Here is a 21,007-nt window from a genome sequence, read left to right as displayed (position 1 = left end):
TTTATTTATTTATCATGGATAACTACGCTCGACCTGAACGTGCTAAAATTGTTCAGCTACACATTCGAAAAAAAAATGTCTCAATTAGAAGAACTAGAAGCAAGCATCAAATCAACGTCCGTTTTGCACAGTTACAGTCCCTGGCCGTATTACTAAACCCATGCATACAAATTTAAGTTTCTGTGAAATAATATTAATTCCAACGATGAAGAATCGTTCGAAACTTGCGGTTCTCCATATCAACGTCTAAAACGTTTATCAATGTATTCAAAATCCAGACACGAATACTTCAGAGAGACTTTATGAAATGTGAAGTTTCTAAGCATAATCCTACATCCAAGAAGGATCTGATTCGTGTACCTAATGACACATGAAAAAAACTCGCTAAAAAAGAGGGTTTTTCAGCATAGGTTTACTAATATGACCAGGGGTTGTAACCATCCCAAGATCCACTCACTTATGCATAATCCAAGACAATTCAAACTTATTCCCATAACAATAAAATACATCTGAAGAATAAAATCCAGCCACAGGACAAATCACGTCGCATTGCATACGGGCAGTTTCCTGACAACATGACCGAAAATGACATTTAGGATGCTGACACGGATACGGATATATCTGAATCACATTTAAGATAGCACATAATCAACAATAGTACGCCACAATACTCGGTTTGTGGCTGCCTCTCTCCATCCTCAATCACGCCCAATACTCGCAAGATCACGTTCTACCTGGTCCACCCATCTTGCCGGCTGCGCTCCCCGCATTCTTGTTCCAAACGGATTCGTGGCAAACACCACTTTAGCAGGGTTGTTGTCCGGCATTCTTGCAACATGCCCTGCCCATAACATTCTTCCGGCTTTGGCCATCTTCTGGGATGCTGGGTTCACCGTAGAGTGAAGCGAGCTCGTTGTTCATTCTTCGCCGCCACACGCCGTTCTCCTGCACACCGCTGAAGATCGTCCTTAGCACGCGTCGCTCGAAAACTCCAAGTGCTTGCAGGTCCTCCTCGAACATGATCCATGCTTCGTGCCCGTAGAGGATCACCGGTCTTATAGGCGTTTTGTACATGGTACATTTCGTGCGGGAGTGAATAGTTTTTGAACGCAGATTCTTTTGGAGCCCGTAGTAGGCACGACTTCCACTGAAGATGCGTCTTCTTATTTCACGACTCACATTGTTCTCAGCCGTTAGTAAGGATCCGAGGTAAACAAATTCTTCCACTACCTCGAAGGTACCCCCGTCTATCGTGACATTACTTCCTAGACGAATCCTGTTGTGCTCGGTTCCGCCTACTAGCATGTACTTTGTTTTCGACGCACCAGTCCAACCTTTGCTGCTTCGCGTTTCAGGCGTGTGTACAACTCTGCCACCATTCCAAAGTTTCTCGCGATAATGTCCATGTCATCCGCAAATCACACAAATTGACTGGATTTCGTGAAAATCGTACCCCGGCTCGTCGCATTACTCCTTCCAAGGCGATGGGGAATAGTAGACATAAGAGTCCGTCACCTTGTTGTAGTCCCCGGCGAGATCCGAATGGACTGGAAAGTGCACTCGAGACCCTTACGCAGTTTTGTGTACCGTCCACCGTCGCTTTGATCATTCTAGTCAACTTCCCAGAAAAGCTGTTCTCGTCCACAATTTTCCATAGTTCTATGCGTTCGATAGTATCGTATGCTGCCTTGAAGTCGATGAACAGGTGATGCGTTGGGACCGTATTCATGGCATTTTTGGAGGATTTGCCGCATGGTGAAGATCTGGTCCGTTGTCGGTCGGCCATCGATGAAGCCGGCGTGATAATTTCCCACGAACTCATTCGTATTAGGTGATAGATGACGGAAGATGATCTGGGGCAACACTTTGTAGGCGGCATTCAGAATTGTGATCGCTCGGAAGTTCTCGCACTCCAAATGGTCGCCTTTATTGTGAATGGAGCAAATTACCCCTTCCTTCCACTCCTCCGGTAGCTGTTCGGTTTCCCAGATCCTGACTATTAATCGATGCAAACACGTAGCCAACTTTTCTGGGCCCATCTTGATGAGTTCAGCTTTGTACTTTGTTGGTTTTGAGCTGGTGCACGGCATCCTTAACTTCCCTCAATGTGGGAGCTGGATCATTTCCGTCTTCTGCTGCACTGACGTAGTCGTTTCCTCCGTCATCTTGAACCCCCATGCCTATGTTCTCCGCGCCGTTCAGGTGCTCATCGAAATGCTGCTTCCACCTTTAAATCACCTCACGTCCATCCGTTAAGAGGCTCCCGCCCTTATCCCTGCACATTTCGGCTCGCAGCACAGGGCCGTTGCAGGATTTGTTGAGCTTATTGTAGAATTCCCGTGTTTCTTGAGAGCGGTACAGTAGTTCCATTTCCTCGCACTCCGCTTCTTCCAGGTGGCGTTTTTTCGCCTGAAAGATGCGGGTCTGCTGTTTCCGCTTCTGTTTGTATCCTTCCACGTTCTGCCGGGTTCCATGCTGCAGTATTACCGCCTGCGCTGCGTTATTCTCCTCCAAAATCATTCTGCACTCTTCGTCGAACCATTCGTTCCGCCGACTCCGTTCCACGTACCCGACGGTGCACTCGGCTGCGTTGTTTATGGCTGCTTTTACTGTACTCCAGCAGTCTTCTAGGGGAACCACATCGAGATCGCCTTCGTTTGGCAACGCTGCCTCGAGATTCTGCGCGTATGCTGAGGCGACATCCGGTTGCTTCAATCACTCTATGTTGTACCGTGGCGGTAGTTGGTACCGTGCATTGTTGATGACGGAGAGTTTTGGGCGCAGTTTCACCATTACCAGATAGTGGTCATAGTCGACGTTAACGCCACGTTAGGTCCTGACGTCGATAATGTCGGAGAAGTGCCTTCCATCAATCAAAACGTGGTCGATTTGCTATTCCGTCTGCTGTGGTCCTCCTCCTCCTGGTCTACCTGAGCGTTTAGATCTCCTATGATGATCTTGACGCCGTGGCTTGGGCAACAGTCGTCTCACGTTCGAGCTGCGCGTAAAATGCGTCCTTGTCACCATCGGTGCTTCCGGAGTGGAGTGAGGGCTGTGCACGTTGATTATGCTCAAGTTGAACAAACGGCCGTTGATCCTCAACCTGCACATTCTTTCGTCGATCGGCCACCAACCGATCACGCGCCTCTGCATATCACCCATCACGATGAAAGCTGTTCCCAGCTTGCGTGTATTGCCGCAGCTCTGGTAGATGGTATGATCACCTTTAAACGTTCGCAGCGCTACGATGCCGAACCCGCGGTCCTTCAGTAGATCGGCGAGTATGCGGGTGCTCCCGATGAAGTTGAGAGATCGGCAGTTCCACGTACCGTGTTTCCAATCGCAAGTCCTTTTTCGTCGCAGGGGTCGTTGCCATTGGTCTCGATTCGTATTACTCTCTTGCTGATTTTCCGTTGCAATAGTTTTACGGCTGGCTTGCCGGAGGACCATAGTGCACAGTTGAGCTTAGAGTCTTTTACTGGCACTCGGACGTCGCTCAGCCGCCCCTAACATGGGGAACAGACGCTGTTGTGAGCCGCTCCTAACCTGGAGAACAGACGCTCAGGCTTGCAGAAGCAAATCCCCCCTTCCCTGTCGGCCTACGACAAAAGTTCCCACCGGGGTTGGTTACCGGATCTTCCCTAAGGTTGCTCGCAGCCCAGCCGATTCCGCGGGGAGGTAGGGATACGAGTTACTGGGAAGAGTCTGATGACCTCAATGGGGTCAGTGTTGCGCGTTACCCACCTTTACCAACCGAGCGCGATCATAATTCCTTTAAAAATGCTAACTCCGTAGAATAGCTAGAGCCCAAATGGACAAATTATCCAAGGTATCTGTATTTTTGTAAATTGTTGGCTTGTAAAGGAAAACACATCATCTTCTGACAGTTGTCTTAACGTTCGTGAGATGCCAAAATAACTGCTCATATTCTATTTTCGTGGAGTATTTATCTTACAGAACATCATTGGAAACTTAATCGAAAACCCCTTTTAGATATACCGTCCGACTCGATCCAAGAGTCGAGACGCCGAAGAATATGCAAATTTAAAAATTTTCGAATTCCGGATATACGACTGGAATTCCGGATAATATATTGAACAATTTCAACAAACGTCTTTTACAAGGCTAGGCAGATTCTTCCAGTGAGTTGAATTCCTACCCAAGTAGCAAATGTAACTTATTGAACTTTCAAGATGTTTTACAAATGATTTGGAAATGTTATTTATGTTAGATATATTTAGAAATATATATTAGAATTGGTTTTGTAACTTATCACTGTTAAGTTTCACAATACTACCGAAAAAATCACTGTAGAACAACTTTAAGCACATCTAAAACAATAGTGCAGTAAATCACCAACTTGTTAATGTTTTACTAGAAGCTCTACAAAAAAATTTACATCGTCATGTCCCAAGTAGCACGTTAAGTTTCTGTCCTGTATTTTTCTACTGATTGTGCAATTTATCAATTTAGTTTATATTACTATTCTGGTGACTGTTGTGTTATGGAAAAAAGCGCAATTATTCTTTGTTGTACAACATATCTTTAAGTACTTCCGTTGTTACGTACATTTATTCAAAATTATTGTGCAACTAATACAAAAACTCATGCATCGATCCCATTACAAATGCAGCAATTAAATCAGCGCAAAAACAACTGTGAAACTCATGGAAACTACTTCGTAATGTAAACAAGAATTGAATTGATGTTTACAAAAACATAGCAAACATAATTTCTAATGAATAAGTTTCACATTTGATTTTCAATACAACTGCCCGTAAAACAAACATGGAACTTCAAAAATATTCTGCACATAAATAAATGGTGATACTACATATTGTAGAATTGATCTTTTATGTTTTAGTAAATAGAAAATCAACAACGAACTGCATTTTCATGGTGAAACATGTCTTTGTACGCCTGAAATTTTCAAGCGCCTTTGAATGTACGTTTTTTGATGATTGAACAAAAATTTCTATGAAAATAACAATCTATTCTTTTCAATGAATATGATCGAGATAGTGTTTGAAATATGTATAAGAAAGCTGTCAAATATTCATACACCTTTTCAGAGGATTTTAATCATATTGATGATTCAATTATTATGAAAAATCTTGAAATGAATTCTTCCTCAATATTTTCCATTATGGCATCGAGGGTAACAGTGTGTTGAAAAGAAAATGGTTCACCCAACGTAATGATTTATTTTACCTAAATATATGGAAATATAAACGTGTAAATATTGAAAAGAGAAATTTTTGTTTTTATTTTCATCAAAATAGTTGTTTTTATTTTTATCAAACTAGTTGACTTAACAACAACAATACAGTTTAGTCATTCATCTTAGTGAACCCGACATTTGTGATACGCACTGTAGGTATTATTTTGGTGAGCCCATGGGCTTTAGTTGCAAAAACAAGTTGCTCAAGCGGTAATATATAACTATGAGAGTAACTATGATTAACTTAACTTTTCGTTCAATATCTTTGAAAAGTGATGTCAGGTCTGTTCATTTTTTCGCGAGATGAAAACCGAATACAAATTATCTGATTTGATTTTTGTTTTCATTGCGTATGTAATGCTGTATTTCTGAAACTTTTATGATAATATTCTCATGTCGGCAAGTTTTGCGTTCATTTCAAGCAGATAAATCTGGTACAACTTATTTGCAAGTTTCGAATTGTTTTTCTTAAATAGAAGAAAACTACACACACTTACCTAAAATTTCATGAGGCAGCCGAGACTATGCGGACTCGGCAGCAAAATAGTTTTTAGTGTGAGGTTTTCAATTCGGCTTATCATTTGTTGCCTTGCGGAGAGCATAAATTCACTAATTTTTTTCTTCACTCGAGATATAGATTCATTTCGGCACATATTGTACCCAATGCCAATTATGACAGCCATTTGGATTTTTTTTGATAAGTTGAACAATTGTTTTAGTTACTTCGTTTTTACATGACGATATGAAAATTTTTGCTGAGCTTCTATAACTGCTAGTGCAACGTGGGCAAGTTGGTGATTTGCTGCACAATTGTTTTAGATGTACCTTAAATTGTTCTGTAGTGATTTTTTCGGTAGTATTGTAAAACTTAACAGTGATAAGTTGCACAACCGATTTTGATATATTTAAAAATCTTCCTGAGCTCATCTAACATTAAAAAAACAATTCTGAAACAATTGTAGAACCTCTTGAAATTTCAATACGTTACATTTGCTACTTGGGGTAAAACGGGAGTAACTATAACAATTGTGCAACTTATCAAAAACTTTCCAAAAGGCTGTCATAATTGCACCGGACACAATATACGTAGAAATTGCTATAAATCTCTTGTGGAAGAGAAATTAGGGAAATGATTGATGCTCTCCGCAAGGTAAAAAAGGCTAAGCCGAATTGATAACGTTTTTGTAAAAAATATATTTCTGCAGAGTCCGCATTGTTTTTGCTACCTCATAGCACACGGACTTACCAAAATAAATACAGTGGGTATCACAAAAGTCGGACCCGCTAAGATGAATGACTATGTTGTATTGTTGTTTAATTCAACTAGAAGATTGAAACTGATAAAAAACAAAACGTAGAGCATTTCTTTTCGAAATTATCACATGTTAATGTTTACTGTTATTTAGATAATATATGTCATTACGTTGGGTGAACCATTTTCTATTCAACTCACTGTTACCATCGATGCCATATTGGAAAATATTCAAGCAAAATTAATTTCAAGATTTTTCAGATTTAATTACACATTAGTTTGATTAAAATCGACTGAAAATTTGAAGAATGTTTGAATACATGTAGTTTAAACACCATTCCGATGATTCTCATTAAAAATAATAGACTGTTATTTTCACAGTAATTGGTGCACAATCAGTAAAACACGTTAATTCAAAGGCGCTTGAAAATTTCGGCCGTACGAATACATGTTTCACCATAAAAATGCAGTTCGTTGTCGACTTTTCAGTTACAAAAACACAAAAGATCAATTCTTCAATATGTAGGATTATCATTTTTCATGTGCAGATTATTTTACAAAATCCAAGTTTGTGTTAAGAGCCGTTGTATTGAAAATCAAATGTGAAACTTATTCATTCGAAATTAAGTTTGCTTGTTTTTGTAAACGTCATTCCATTTCTTGTTTACATTACGTAGTAGTTCGCACGAGTTTCACAATTGTTTTTTCGCTGATTTTATTACTGCCTTTGTGATGGAATCGAGGCCTGAGTTTTTGTATCAGTTGCATAATCGTTGTGGATTAATATTCGTAATAACGGATGGACTTCAAAATATGTTGCACAACACAGAAAAATTGCGCTTTTTCCATAACACAACAGTTACTAGAATAGTGATATAAACTAGCTTGATAAATTGCACAATCAGTAGAAAAATACAGGACAGCAACTTAACATACTACTTGGGTATCTATGCCCAACCTAGGAGCGTTATTATTACAAGATAAGAGTCCTAATAAACCAATTTATTGAATGTGATACCACAAGTGTGGAGCACAAACAAAAAATTCGCTCATGTCATCGGTTACGTTGGTAGACCTTAAGGCCTATGTTCCAAAGAGATTTTGGATGAGCAAGAATTCCTACAGATCCTATCACAGTAGGTCCATGTGCTGTATATCTACGAGTACAAACCACACTCAAGAGTAATGCAAAATTCGCCAGTTATATGTTTATATATTTGCTTTCTTTTTCCAAAGAACTCTTGGATGTCAACGACTTTAACTAGATTTTACGGAACTAAACAATGCAGTATTGTAACACATCACTCGATAATTCTACGGAGAAAACTTCGCATAGTTCTTTGGAAATAAAATTCCGAAGCTGAATTCAGGAAGTAAATTTCAATTTCAAAAATCAAAATACCTAATAGTAGTTTTTAAACGAGTCTATATCTTTCGTGTCCGAGAGATTTTGGTGCATTACAAAACACTGGAATTTCACGGTTACATCATTTATACGATTACATATCTCGAACCGGAAATGTTAGTCATTACACTTCCAAATTTGATTGACATTCTTAGATTTCAAAAAAGACTAAATTTGTTGAGCTTCATTCAATAGTAGCTTTCAAACGAGCCTAGCCTCAGCTAAAGCGTCCTCTGAAAAAATGGACCGATAGAAAAACAACTCGTTTTGTCGCTTACGTCTTTTATATCATTATCGGTTAGTCGGTCGGTTAGTTAGTCAGTCTCAGAGTGTGCGCGGAAAATATCCGTTAGTCTCGGGCGTCGGCTCGTAGACAAGTCAGTTAGTCGGACTGTCACTTCACGTGAGTTCAAGTGCAATCAGTTTTTCAGAAAAGTCGCAAGTCGCGATTGCCGTAGTTTAGAGCGTAGTCAGTAAAATTTTTGAGGACGAGATGAAAATCTTAGTCATTGTGCGGTGAACACGAAAAGGAAGAAGATCGTACACGTGTTAATAGTCCGGAACCAAACCGGAAGTGACAACCATTTGATCTTGGAACTTCCACAACCTAATAGTAGCTTTCAAATGCGTCTAAGATTTTTGAAATCGGTTCAACCGAGAAAATTGAGTGGTAAAAAAACCTCTGAAAAGCAATTATATATAGCTTTCTATGGAGAAAAGCAAAACAAATTCTGCGATGGAAAATTGATTGAAGTACTGCATCACCTAACTTTTGTCAATCCAAAATCACAAATACATCGGATTCATAACATATATATATATATTGATGCTTGATTTCGATCAATTGAGCGTCTCGCGAATCAGTGAAGTGAAAGTTTACTTATTGAAACACACCAATAGGGTTTGCGTAACAATGGTCCGTTCGGGTTATTTTCATCATTCTGCTACCCGATTGATAAGCTCGTTGTGATCAATCCTACATCCTACAAATCCTGCCTAGCGTAACAGGCGAATTTGCTCATGATTCTATAATAACTCCCAGTAAATTAACTCGCCCGATCCGTGCCACCAGGATTGAATTTAGTTTATACACACAAATGTACACATAACAACAGCTAACTCGCTAATCAGCATGTTTCATGCTTGTTTGACTGCCAATTAGCTTTCCACGCGGGCCCAAGGCCGTCAATATTAATCACGCGCTCGCCCGGTGTTTAGGGGCGGGATTCGTGGTACGGAGGAGGGGGTTGACAGATTCGTTTGCAGTTTTCCCGTAGTCCTTCGTAGTCGTTATGCAGTGCTATATTTTATTCGGTTGCCTTATTGCCATCGGATCCACTGAAACTCATCACATGTGACATCTCTCTGTTTGTATACAAAATTCGCTACGCAGTGCACTGATTATTCGAAGTGCACTCCCGGGCCGGTCGCCTGTGCATTCCAATTAGGCTGATATCCTAGATTTAATACTACCTACATTCGGATTCGACCGGTAAAACCGGTGTGGTGCAAGTGTTGCTGAGGAAATGGAAACTTTTTAATGAGCTTGGCTGAGACAATCGTTTGTATTTATGTTATATTTGAGTCATTTGGGGGTTATCCTATGTTTGTGCGTTGAGCACACAACCGTTTCTGCTGCATTTCTTAGTTCAAATTATACTGCTAACTGCTAATTTGGACGAGTCTAGCACAAAAGCTGAAGAAAAATATATTTGAGTGTTTTATACACTCAACATTTGTTGTATTTGGAATGTTGTACTCTATCTGTTCTTCCTTCACAGAACTCTTTCGACGTAAGACGTCGTCTTTGTTTTCAGTAAGAAAAAAAGGAAATGTGTTTTTTCAGTCTTGGTTTCGATTTGGAATTCGAAAATTTTACTGATTTTGGTAAAATCACTTGTAAAATTCTGATAGGACTTGTCATTTCTCGACTATAAGGCTATGCAATAAGTGGTAAAAAAGTTTAGTTCTTTTCAAGCGACAGTCCAGATCAATTTTGTAATAACAATTACATACTTTGTAACAAAGTCCAAATGTCTGGAATGTTTCATTAAAATCTAAGAGGGTGCTACCAACTCCGAATACGATTTGATGCGAAAATCGTCATATTCAAAAGTGAGTTATTTATATTTAGGATTGTTAGTGATGTATTGTGTTGAAGTTACCCAAATTTGTTAAAAGTTCCTTTGAGACAGTGGCAGGTAAAATACCTACAATTGCATGCTACTAACAGAATATACATTTATCACGTTTTAATAGCTCTCCCAGTGAAATTATTCAACATTTTGATATAAATACGAACAGAGCGAATCATCGAAACTAACATAATATTTACTGAGCTGCTAAAAGTCTGTATTACGTCATTTCAGATAAAATTTGCCATCATGCGTGAAAAAAAATTTAATTACATTTCAATTTCATCGTAACAATTCAAGTCGATAAAACTACGTATTTTAGATAATCAACAACTACAAAGTCTTTTTCAGTACTTCGAGGAAAAAAAAATTCGCCTAAATAAATAGTATGTTTATGTGGAACACAAAAACCTGAAGCTCAATTGATTTGCACAATATTTGTGTAGTCCTACGTCAACAGTTCAAGTAACGCGATGTGGCCCTTCTAATTTTTGCCTTTCTCTATAGAAAGATATTAGAATTGCTGGAAAAAGCGACTTTCAAATGGAGCCTCGGAGACACATAGTGTTATATATCCAATTCGACTCAGTTCGACAAGATTGGAAAATGTCTGTGTGTGTATGTGTGTGTGCACTTTTCGATGATATTTTCACCGCACAAGATTTCTCAGAGATGGCTGATCCAATGTCAACAAATTTAGGCTCGTTTAAAAGCTACTGTCGGGTCATTGATTAAGTTAGAAAATCAAATGGCTGTGACCTTTTGTTCCGGAGATATGATGATATAAATGAAACTCACCAGAGTACGTGAAATTTCCGAAATCGAAAATTTTTTTCAAGCCAAAAGTCTTAAAATTGTATGAAACATCGAGATTTAGTGTAATCTTGAAAAAAATTTTTTTTGAAAGTCCCAGAAAATGGAATCAAAATTTTTTTTCCTATTTCGGAAATTTCATGTACCATCACCCCACCCCCCACAAGGTGGTTTGAGAAGGATTTTTTTTGCAATGAGCCCGTTTGGTAGCGAATTCGATCTTCAATCAGAGAATCAGAGCATTTATTCTGTTCTCTGGCGTTGAAAAGTGAATCTAAAGCCGTCATAAGAAGTTTCCAATCGTCACCCAAAAGTTCACCCGACTTCGCATGGCCAAACACGCCTCCGAAGCGGGCTTGCGCTCGTTTTTTTAGTGCGGAGTCAACAGGATGGTTTTCCATCAGCCGAATCTCTTCCAAATCATAGCGTGGGAATTCAGAATCAACGGCCTTTGATAGTTCAAGGTTGGCTATCGCCATGTATTTTGATGTAAGTCTTTTTTAACACAACCAGACATTTCGCAAATTTCACACGTCGTGAGCTTTTTTCGAATTATTGCCTGTCTTCTTTTTGGTCAATATTCTGTCATCTTTCGCATACAAGTAAATTTTTTCGATTCATCGCAGCAAAACTAAAAGGTTTGCGTTGTGAAGCTCATATATAAGTATATTTTTAAGTAATTAAGTATTACGACCAACGATTGAACTGTTTGATAGTAAATATCTCAACGTTTCGAGCGTTTCTAATGTCACATAAAGACCGCTTATAAAACTGAATAAAAAGAGGGTGTAGCTCGACAAAGCTTCTACTTATCCACCTAGTTTAAATGATTAATTTCTGACACGAATTTTGGCTGATTTTAAACACAAATTCATTCACATTGTTTCGGTTAGCTCAGCCAAGCGTGACTAATCGCTTACGTCGCATATTCGACAACATTCTCAAAACCAAAAGTATCAGTAATAATACAACTTAAACTTGATCATTGGTTACTTACTGGAAAAAAAGTGCGGAGAAAAAAATGCGTTTTGTCGGTTACGTCACTTACACCATTAGTTTTCAACTAGCAATAATCGCACCTCGGTTGTACCTCATAGGTTACGATATCGCCACTGCGAAAAGCTATAAAGACTGTCCCTGAAAGTATGGACGCAACCAAAAACCGCTGCCTTGCGCAATCTTCTCTAACCACTTGTGCAGTTGTTTATTCGTTTTCATTAGTTTGTTTCGAAATGCGTGGACTTTCAGCAAAACAATGTCGAAAAATTGTGTACAAATGGTGCACAGAACGCGGACTGCCACTGAGAAAGATAGCAAAAATGGAAGGAGTAAGTGAAAAAGCCGTGCGAAATGCAATCAGGAAGTTCGGTGAGGATAACACCTTTGAGGATGAACCGAAAACGGGTCGAAAAAAAGGTCCTGCTAACCCTCAGTTGGATAAACGTATACTGAAGGCGTTCGAGCAAAAGAAGGAGGTTTCAGTTCGGGATGTGCCCAAAAAAGTGGGCACTTCGAAGTCAAATGTTCTTCGTGCTAAAGAACATTTGAATCTTCGAACCTATATAAAGAAGAAACAACCAAAACGTAGTCCGAAACAAGAAGCATAGATCAGGCCGAGGGTTCGAAACCTGTACAATACGATTCTTGCTGGAAATTTGAACTGCACAATCATGGACGACGAAACCTACGTGAAACTCGATTACAAATCCTTGCCGGGACCACAATATTATAGGGTGCGAGAAGGGCAAGTATTAAACCAGTCCGAGACATCGATTAAAGTAGAAAAATTTGGTAAGAAAGTTATGGTCTGGCAAGCAATTTGTAGCTGCGGTATGATTTCGAAACCCTTCATCACCACTGCTTCAATGAACAGCGAAATATACATCAAGGAATGTTTACAAAAACGACTTCTACCCATGATTCGAAGCCACGAGGATCCTGTTGTCTTCTGGCCAGATCTTGTTTCTTGCCACTACTCGAAATCAACGGTAGAATGGTATACTTCCAAAAATGTCACTTTCGTCCCAAAAGACATGAATCCACCAAATTGCCCACAACTTTGACCAATTGAGGAATTTTGGGCATTAACGAAGGCAAATCTTAGGAAACATGTCTCGGCAGCAAAAACCATTCAAAAGTTCGAAAAAGATTGGAAAAAAGTGTCAAAACTTGTCGCCAAGAAGTCTGTACGGAATTTAATGAGGAACGGTCGCAAGGCGGTGCGCCAGCTAGTCTACAATTGTTGTAGTCTAATATTATCAGTATATCGAATAAAATTTGAATATCTAACACTTGTGAACTATTTACATCGAAATCAAAGTGCGTCCATTCTTGCTGGGACAGTCTTTACTGATTGGAAATATTTCTACGCATCGATTCGTGTAGTTGAATGTATATATTTTGATTAATTGTACACGGTTGAAGTACACGTCAGCACTTGAACTATTTGTGGATTTGCCCTTCTCTCTTTTTGAAACTATTCTGACCTTTGCACTGATGAATGACAGATATCAAGCTGATAAGGTTTCAAAATGAAACAATTATTTCCACTAGTTCGCTCACCACCTACCATATTTTTAATCGGTGCTGTACACGACACACCTTGCGATGGAAAAATTTCTAACCTGCGAAGGTTGTATTGTTGCAATTGCATTTCGAGCAAAGCATAGAAAAAATCCGTGCTCCAGCTTATAATACTATCACGTTCGTCGTCTGCCAACGGTCTCATTTATCGGCACCCTTTCGGAATCAAAAGTGTCTAGTTCTGTGACCTCCAACATAAGCTCGGGTGTTCTCGGGAAACCAGGAAACGGCGGCGGCGGCGATGGTAGGAGTCTAAATGTGTTAGTTCGCTAAACGAACCAGATATCTCAAAGTCAAATTGGATAACATAGAAATGCAAATGATTCCTTTTTTTTTGCTCGTTCGACCTTCCCCAAGAAGAGCCAAGCTTTGCCGCGGTAAGTTAACAAAGCAAGGGTTTCATGCATCGTTGTGCAGTTTGTTGAGTGCACATTCGAACCACCGGACGGATAGTGCAGAAAAGCTCCCACATCGCACAAGCACCGACGGGAACCGACCGTGGATTGTTATGAAATTGGAGCTTTTCACGGAAGGTTCTGGCTCGTTAGTTTAATGGTGAAATCCGTTTAGTTAGAGAAATCTGAACGGTCTGGTCTGGTCTGGTCTTTCCTAGTTTGTTAGAGTAACAGCCACGGCAGCGAAAACAGGTTGAGAGACTTCTTGAAGATAACAACAGACGTGTTTGAAGCTTTGGCAGGCAGCAGGCGCAGAGGACGTATGCTCCATGCTCTTTATTTATTGTCTTTGAAAAGGTCTTCCTCTTGGATACGGTACCGTTTTGGGTCGATTTTCACACCTTATTTGAGAATATAACTTGGTCTATGCAGCAAAATCAAGCCTGCCAGGGGGGTTTAGAACATGGTGATAAATCAACACATGTACAATTTATATCACAATGTTTCCCATGGGTTATAATTTTTGATGTGGAACACATCTTTATTTTCTATATAGGGGTGCAAATCAGAGACTGAAAAAAAAAACAACACGTAGAAATGTGGTCAGGTTTTAAACACTTACAGCTCAGTCTATTTTGTATCAATTATGATTATTATTTCATCATTTGATAGGAAATATTTCTACGTTTCGATTTGAATGTATCAAGCCACGTATTTTAAATTATACATGATTGAAATTTTGATTAGTAGCGAGCAGTGTTCTATTTGGCTGCTAAAAATCTTTGGCATACCGGATTTCCCTGCCATAGACGACGGTTTTGAAGGAGTAAGCGATGTGTCAAAGAGAGAGCATCGCTCTGATTAGTCAATCGCTGCAAAAGCGAAGCTGCTGGAAGCACGCAAATCTATAAATAGAAGCGCAATTAAAGCTAACGTTTCAGTCCTTCTCGTAGCAAGCTAGAGGTAGGTTGCTGCTAGACAGCAAGAGAGAAACGCCATAAAACGATTTGAAGCTTTAAAAGCTCGCTGTGCGTATTACATTTCTCTCCATAATGCTCTCTCGTAAATGTGTAAAATGACTCTCGATGTGGCCGGGTGGCCAAGAAAGTTTTGATATTTTCGGTTACAAGTTTGATTACATCACATAAAATCCAATAAAGCTACCGCTTGTTTGGCAGCCTTGCTGAGCCGATTTTATTCCTCTCTCATGTTTCGTTACGTTACCAAGCAGAAATGGTGCCGTCATAGAAACGTACTTACCATTACAAAAATAACATTCCTTAATTTTTATCGCGACAACGTATATGTTTTTATGCACTAATCGCATCTAAACTAATCTACCTAAACATTGTCAGGATAGATTTTTGATCCATGCTTTTGAAGGCGAGATATTCAATGAACAAGTGGAAAGTTGCCGTTTTCAGCTATGCAATTCTTCATTCAGAAAAAAGACTTTCCCGACCGCTAAAGTCAAACAATCATTCTGAAATTTTTACAGAATAATCTAAACTAATCTTCTAAGAGACTGTCAGTTGGGTTTGTTGATATTCGTGACCGTTTCTGAGAAAATCAGATTTGAAGCGTGCAAATAGCCCTTTAAAACGCTCTAAAACACACTGGCTTTAGCCCTTAATTGGTATGCTCTGATCTTGTGTCATGCAAGCTCGAAATTCCATGTTATGTCGTTTTCCCATGAGAAATTGACAACTACCTCTGGATAAATTTTGAGTGCTTAAGATTAATTTCTAATTTATATTAGATGAACTCGATTGATAATGAGAAATAGTTTATCGCTTCAACCGAAATCGCAGAATGGTTGAGAAACTTAACGCTAAAAAAACTGCTTGCATAAAAAACTTGAACACAAGCTTGGCGAAGAGAGACTTAATTATCGAAATCGCAAGTATGTACAAAGCTATAATTGCATACATTTGGGATAATGGTGGAATTTCGTCGGTTATAAAACAAATGGAAATCAAGACAAATGATGTTCGGTGTTGGTTCGGATTAATTGAACTTTTTGATTGTAGATCAAATTTAGGTTGCCTTGTTCCGCATCAATGGTTCGAACAACCCCATAAGGCTGATCCTTGTAGTTTTTGTTTCGGGGGGGGGGGGGGGGGTTTGAACCCCTAAACCCCCCCCCCCCCTGTGTACGCGCCTGCATTTGACCCATGTCAGCACCAGCCAATCAGAACGCGTTCTGAGGAAGTGAACAAAATATCTGCTGCTGTACAACAAATCGGTCGAGAAAAATGTTCCGAACAGTGCTTAATATCGTAGTGATTTCCACAATTTGGTCCTTCTGAAAGGCAGAAATGAATTCCGTACAGCATCCTGATAGTTTCTTTCAATGAAACTCAAATCCGAAATGAAATAATCGAAATTAAAATTCTATATGCTGCTATTTTTATAGCCGTTAGGACCGCCCACTAGTGAACAAGCTACAGACGAAATCACGTAAAAAGAAACCTCTTAACAAAAATTGGATCAGTTTGGAATCTATCGCCACTGCGAGCAAATGTATTGTGTGTCGTTTGCAAAGCAAGTTTCGCTTCCGACAAGAGCGATTACGTCACAGCTGCCAGTCGTTTGCATTGGTGAAAAAACAACGAAAAGAGGCCAACGGTGGAGAGCAACACACAAAATCAGCCGTTCTAATGGCTATAAAAGTTTTCTAAAGAACTATTAGGATTTCTTGCTCGCATATCGATATAACGCGGTTCACCGGGAGCGTGAAAAGCGAATCCGCTATAAACGGGACCCAGAGCATATGGGAATGGCGACTGATTGGGGCTGTGAACGATTATCTCGCTTCGGTCGACAGATAGAGCTATACAATCTTCGGCAAACTTGTTGTAGATACTTAGACCAACAATTTAGTGTAGTTTGACCGGCAATATGTTACGAACTGCTCCGCCAGGGGTGCCTTGAAAAGAGCATGAAATAATTGATATGTTCACAATGAAAAAACAGTTTGAACATGAAATATCGCGAATATTTTACTTTCGGTGGTGTCGGTGTTTTCGGAAAGAATGTTCCGGAGGTCAAAACAGATCAAAGAGTGTAAACAGTAATTGAAATTTCTCGCATGACTGACTCTAGTGTGCAATTCAGCGTTCGAAGTTCCTGCAACTCAAAATCATGTTGTCTTATTAAGATGGTTTCTTCGAGAAGGTGTTTTAAGGTTCCAATACCTATTGAATGATTGATGAAACAGTTCTTATTGTATCTACAATGTGATCTTCCGTAACTGAATACCATACATGTTTATGAGAGTGATCTTATCGATTAGTTCTTGAATAAGTTGATGAAGGAGAGACAGATTTTAAACTGTTTTTCTAGAAGGTGTTAGTAAGTTACTAAAGTATTAAGATGAATTAGCTATCGACATCTGGAATCTGAGGAACTTGATAGAGTGAAAACTCGAATACTTAATGTTTTAATTATTTATACAATTGTATATAATGTTAAGTACATAAAATGTGATATATATTGCTCATATAGTTCAATTTAATTTTTTATTTGAATTAAACCTTTTTTATTAAACAGGAGAAAGCCCAAAGGAGCGAAAATTTCATAGTCACACTCTTCATCAGGCAGTAAATCTCTAAATTCAGTTTTTGTAACAAGTGCGGATAACCAATTCGAGATTGTAACAAAAGCTGCTACGTAAACGTAAACACATTTCGGTGAATAAATACTGATAAAAATTGATAAATTTATAACATTACTGATAGCTGGAAAGTTTGTATGGATCACTACAAGGGAAACTACGAAAAGCAAACCGAAGAAGTTTTTTTCTGAATGGCTTCGACGCGGTGGATGTCGAGTTAACAATAAAGAGCCAAAAAGACAGTACCATTTTCAAGAATCGCAAATATAGTGCCTTTAGACAATACATGGTTTTAAAGGTCTTTGTGATACTAAATGTAAACCCTAGTATTTCGAAAATTATGTATTTGATGTTATACTCAAAATTAGGTTTTGTTTACAACCGGACTCTCAAATCCTCTACGGTCGAATTCCGTTTGAAAACATTTCGGGAAACGATATGGTCGAATAGGACTGTTGAGCATTTCCGATTTACGAATTATTTTGATGCATTCAAAACCATTCTATTGAGACCGCATCAATTGGAGAAAAAATCGAACTGTTTCTGTGGGAATTTGGTATTACCCAGACCTTTGAAAGGATTAATTAATTTAAATCATTGGCTAATGTTAGTTTTAGGAATTGTTGTGGAAGGTTGAATTTATTTAAATAACAAATAGTATCAAAAAAAGTCGAAAATGAAGATATTATTGAAAATTATTAATCGAACAGTAAGTTATACTTGTGGTTAGTTTTGTGCACTCTGATCGTTCTTCCATTCAATCAATAAGTTCTTCAGTTGTGTTTTAGATTGTCTAAGGATGTGTTGCATTTGTTCTCGTCGTTCGATGTTGTTATCCAAAGAACAAAATTTCTCCAATTCTTTGAGTAGCAAAATTTTTGAGTTGATTTCTTCAGCGCTTGGTTGTGGAATAATAATATAGTCTATATCATCTGTATCTGGATCAACATCAGTGACAATTTCTTCTGCCGTAATCAATTTATCAGTGATTATAAATGAGTCATCAATTTCCTCACGAGAAAGATGTTCAGCACCCACCTTTTCCTCACAATCCTTAATTTCTGAAATTATTCTTTCGTTCTCAATATCATCGATTTGTGTACCAGGCTGAAAAAAAAAACGATGGAAGTAGTTTTTTCCAGCAATTTTTCAACGTTGATGCCTTAATTTGAACTAAAACTGATTGAATGCAATCAAAGCAATTCCGATGTTGCGATTTAAGCAAAATTGTTCTAACTCGGGAATGGAACAGTTTTGTACACAATCTAGGAAAATTTTTCGAGTCATCCAGCCTTTTTTATTGCTCCGGTAGTGTACTGGGAGATTCGAACGTTGCAAATTTTTTAAAGTACGTGAGTTAGCTACATTATTAACATACCAAATATCTAGACTGAAAAAAAGTTGGAACGGTAACTTCGAGCTGTCATAGCTCAGCTGTTTTTCAACGAATCTCAATAAATTTTACACCCTCGAATTTTGTGAAGTTCGTAAATTGATTCAAAAATTTTATAGCAGACGATTGGTAAAGAAAAACCAATGAATATTTTTCCCGTTCCAGGTTTTTTTTTCACGCAGGTTTTTCTTCTTGATTTCTACTGGATGATCAGAAACTTAGCTACAACGTATATATAGGAAAAAATTACATATTCACGTCTCTAACACAACCAAATGAAACGACAGAAAGAATCTATGATCGTTCTCTCTGTTGCACTGTAGTTGTTTTTATATTCTAGCTTTCAACGCGACTCAACTAGTATATAGTTGTGTATGTATATGTATGCGAGAAAGTAATTCTGCAGAAACACACTAACACAATTACGATAGCGTCGCGTAGGATGTATGCTTAGTGGATTCGCATGACACAAAATCATTTTATGACGGAGGGAAGCACATGAGTTCGCATCATTTTGCGAATCCTCCGGAATAACAGCTATTTTAGCAAACCGAAAAATTCAGAAAACTATATAGAAACCGCATATTTCGAAACTTGAGAAATCCCATAAAAGTAATCATATTTCTTTTCAAGTTTGTCCGAGACCAGACAACTAGTATAAATCACGAAACAAACAAATATAATTTTCCCAAAAATAGCTTTCTAATGATCGCAATAGCGCAACCTTTTTTTCGAATACTGAACTACTGTTCATATTATTGAATAGTTTTTGATATCCCAACCAATGTTGAGGAAGATACACTGCTCTTAAATTATCACACACAAGCTTTTTTCAATCTTCTAACCAGTTTGTAAACCCTCGAAAAAAGATCTTAATTAATCCAAATAAATCAAAATAAATCAAGATTACAGGAATTTCCAACCTAGAATTGCACACCAGCGTGAGTGAGAAAAATTTTCATAACTGTTCACACTATTTAATCTGTTTTTACCTCCTCTACTTTCTTTCCAAAAACACCGCCAATCTATATCATCAGGTTTTAGAGATATCACATAATAAATTTTGTATTGTAAGATTGTGATCACACTAGAGCCATTCTGTGGGTAAGTTCTCAACTAACATAGTTTTCATAATGTAAACTATAACATTCCTAACAACTTTACAACAAACAAAACCGCTCTGTATCTTTTAGTTTTTTTATAAGAACATAATTCTGATAATTGATATTTGTATTCAAGCACACTAACTACATCTGATGGAATAAGTCCGAGTTAATACTTTTGCTGTTTGACAAACTCCCGAATTCCCGCATTCTTCAATATACTATAATTTGCGAGTTACTTGAAGCTCAAATCGTTTTGTCTGCACAGAAAAAAATTATGAATTTTACAGGTGATTCATAACAATTTAACTTGTCAAAAGACTAAATATTCCATTCCCACAGAATTTCACAGGCTCCGAGTGTAATTTGAATTCGGCTACTGTTAGTCGCTATGTGGATTTATATGCATCAATAATCCATTGACCAGATATGTGCTTCTATGGCACAGTCGATAACTGCCGTGCTTAGCGAGTTAATGTTTCTCGGTTCAAGTCGCGCTGTTTCTACCGATCTTTTGTTTTTTATTTCATTCGATTTCAAGCCATGTGATTTTCAAATCACAGAATTTTACATGTTCTTGAATATAAATTTGAGTGAAATACGACGCTCCATTTATGTGCATGTTATAAGATGTAAAATCACTAGATTTTTTCGAACTGTGTGTGTTAAGCAAATGATTTATATCATGCATCTTTCAAAGCGTTACTAGCTGAGCAGTTCTCAACTAATTTTCTGTCAAACTACACCAAATTGTTGGTCTAAGTATCTACAACAAGCTTGCCAAAGATTGTGTGGATCTATCTGTCGACCGAAGCGAGATAACCGTTCACAGCCCCAATCAGTCGAAATCCCATATGCTCTGGATCCCGTCTATCGCGGTTATCCGGCAACAACGAATAACGGCAAAAACGAATCCGCGTTGTACGAGACCCCACTGTAATCGGATTTTGATCCAATAATATTATATAGTATTTCAAAGTGTTCATAATAAGTTCGTTTTACACGTTTTTTTACGCGTATTCCCGAAGCTACACATTGTTTGTTGATACGTTTCCCCCGTGTCAAAAAGAACTCAGTGTAATAATAATAGT

At 38.4% G+C, this 21,007-nt stretch overlaps 1 protein-coding gene and 1 pseudogene across 6 annotated transcripts in view; one reads left to right on the top strand and one right to left on the bottom strand.

The window, feature by feature from the left end:
* LOC131438639 (matrix metalloproteinase-2) overlaps positions 1–21,007 on the top strand; it is a 604,535-nt gene that overhangs the window by 329,104 nt on the left and 254,424 nt on the right. The window lies entirely within an intron of this gene.
* Positions 11,786–11,950, bottom strand: LOC131439705 (U4 spliceosomal RNA; annotated as a pseudogene).

This window comes from Malaya genurostris, chromosome 3 (assembly GCF_030247185.1).
Source record: "Malaya genurostris strain Urasoe2022 chromosome 3, Malgen_1.1, whole genome shotgun sequence".
NCBI classification, from domain to species: Eukaryota; Metazoa; Arthropoda; class Insecta; order Diptera; family Culicidae; genus Malaya; species Malaya genurostris.
This window is presented reverse-complemented; position numbering and strand designations above follow the sequence as displayed.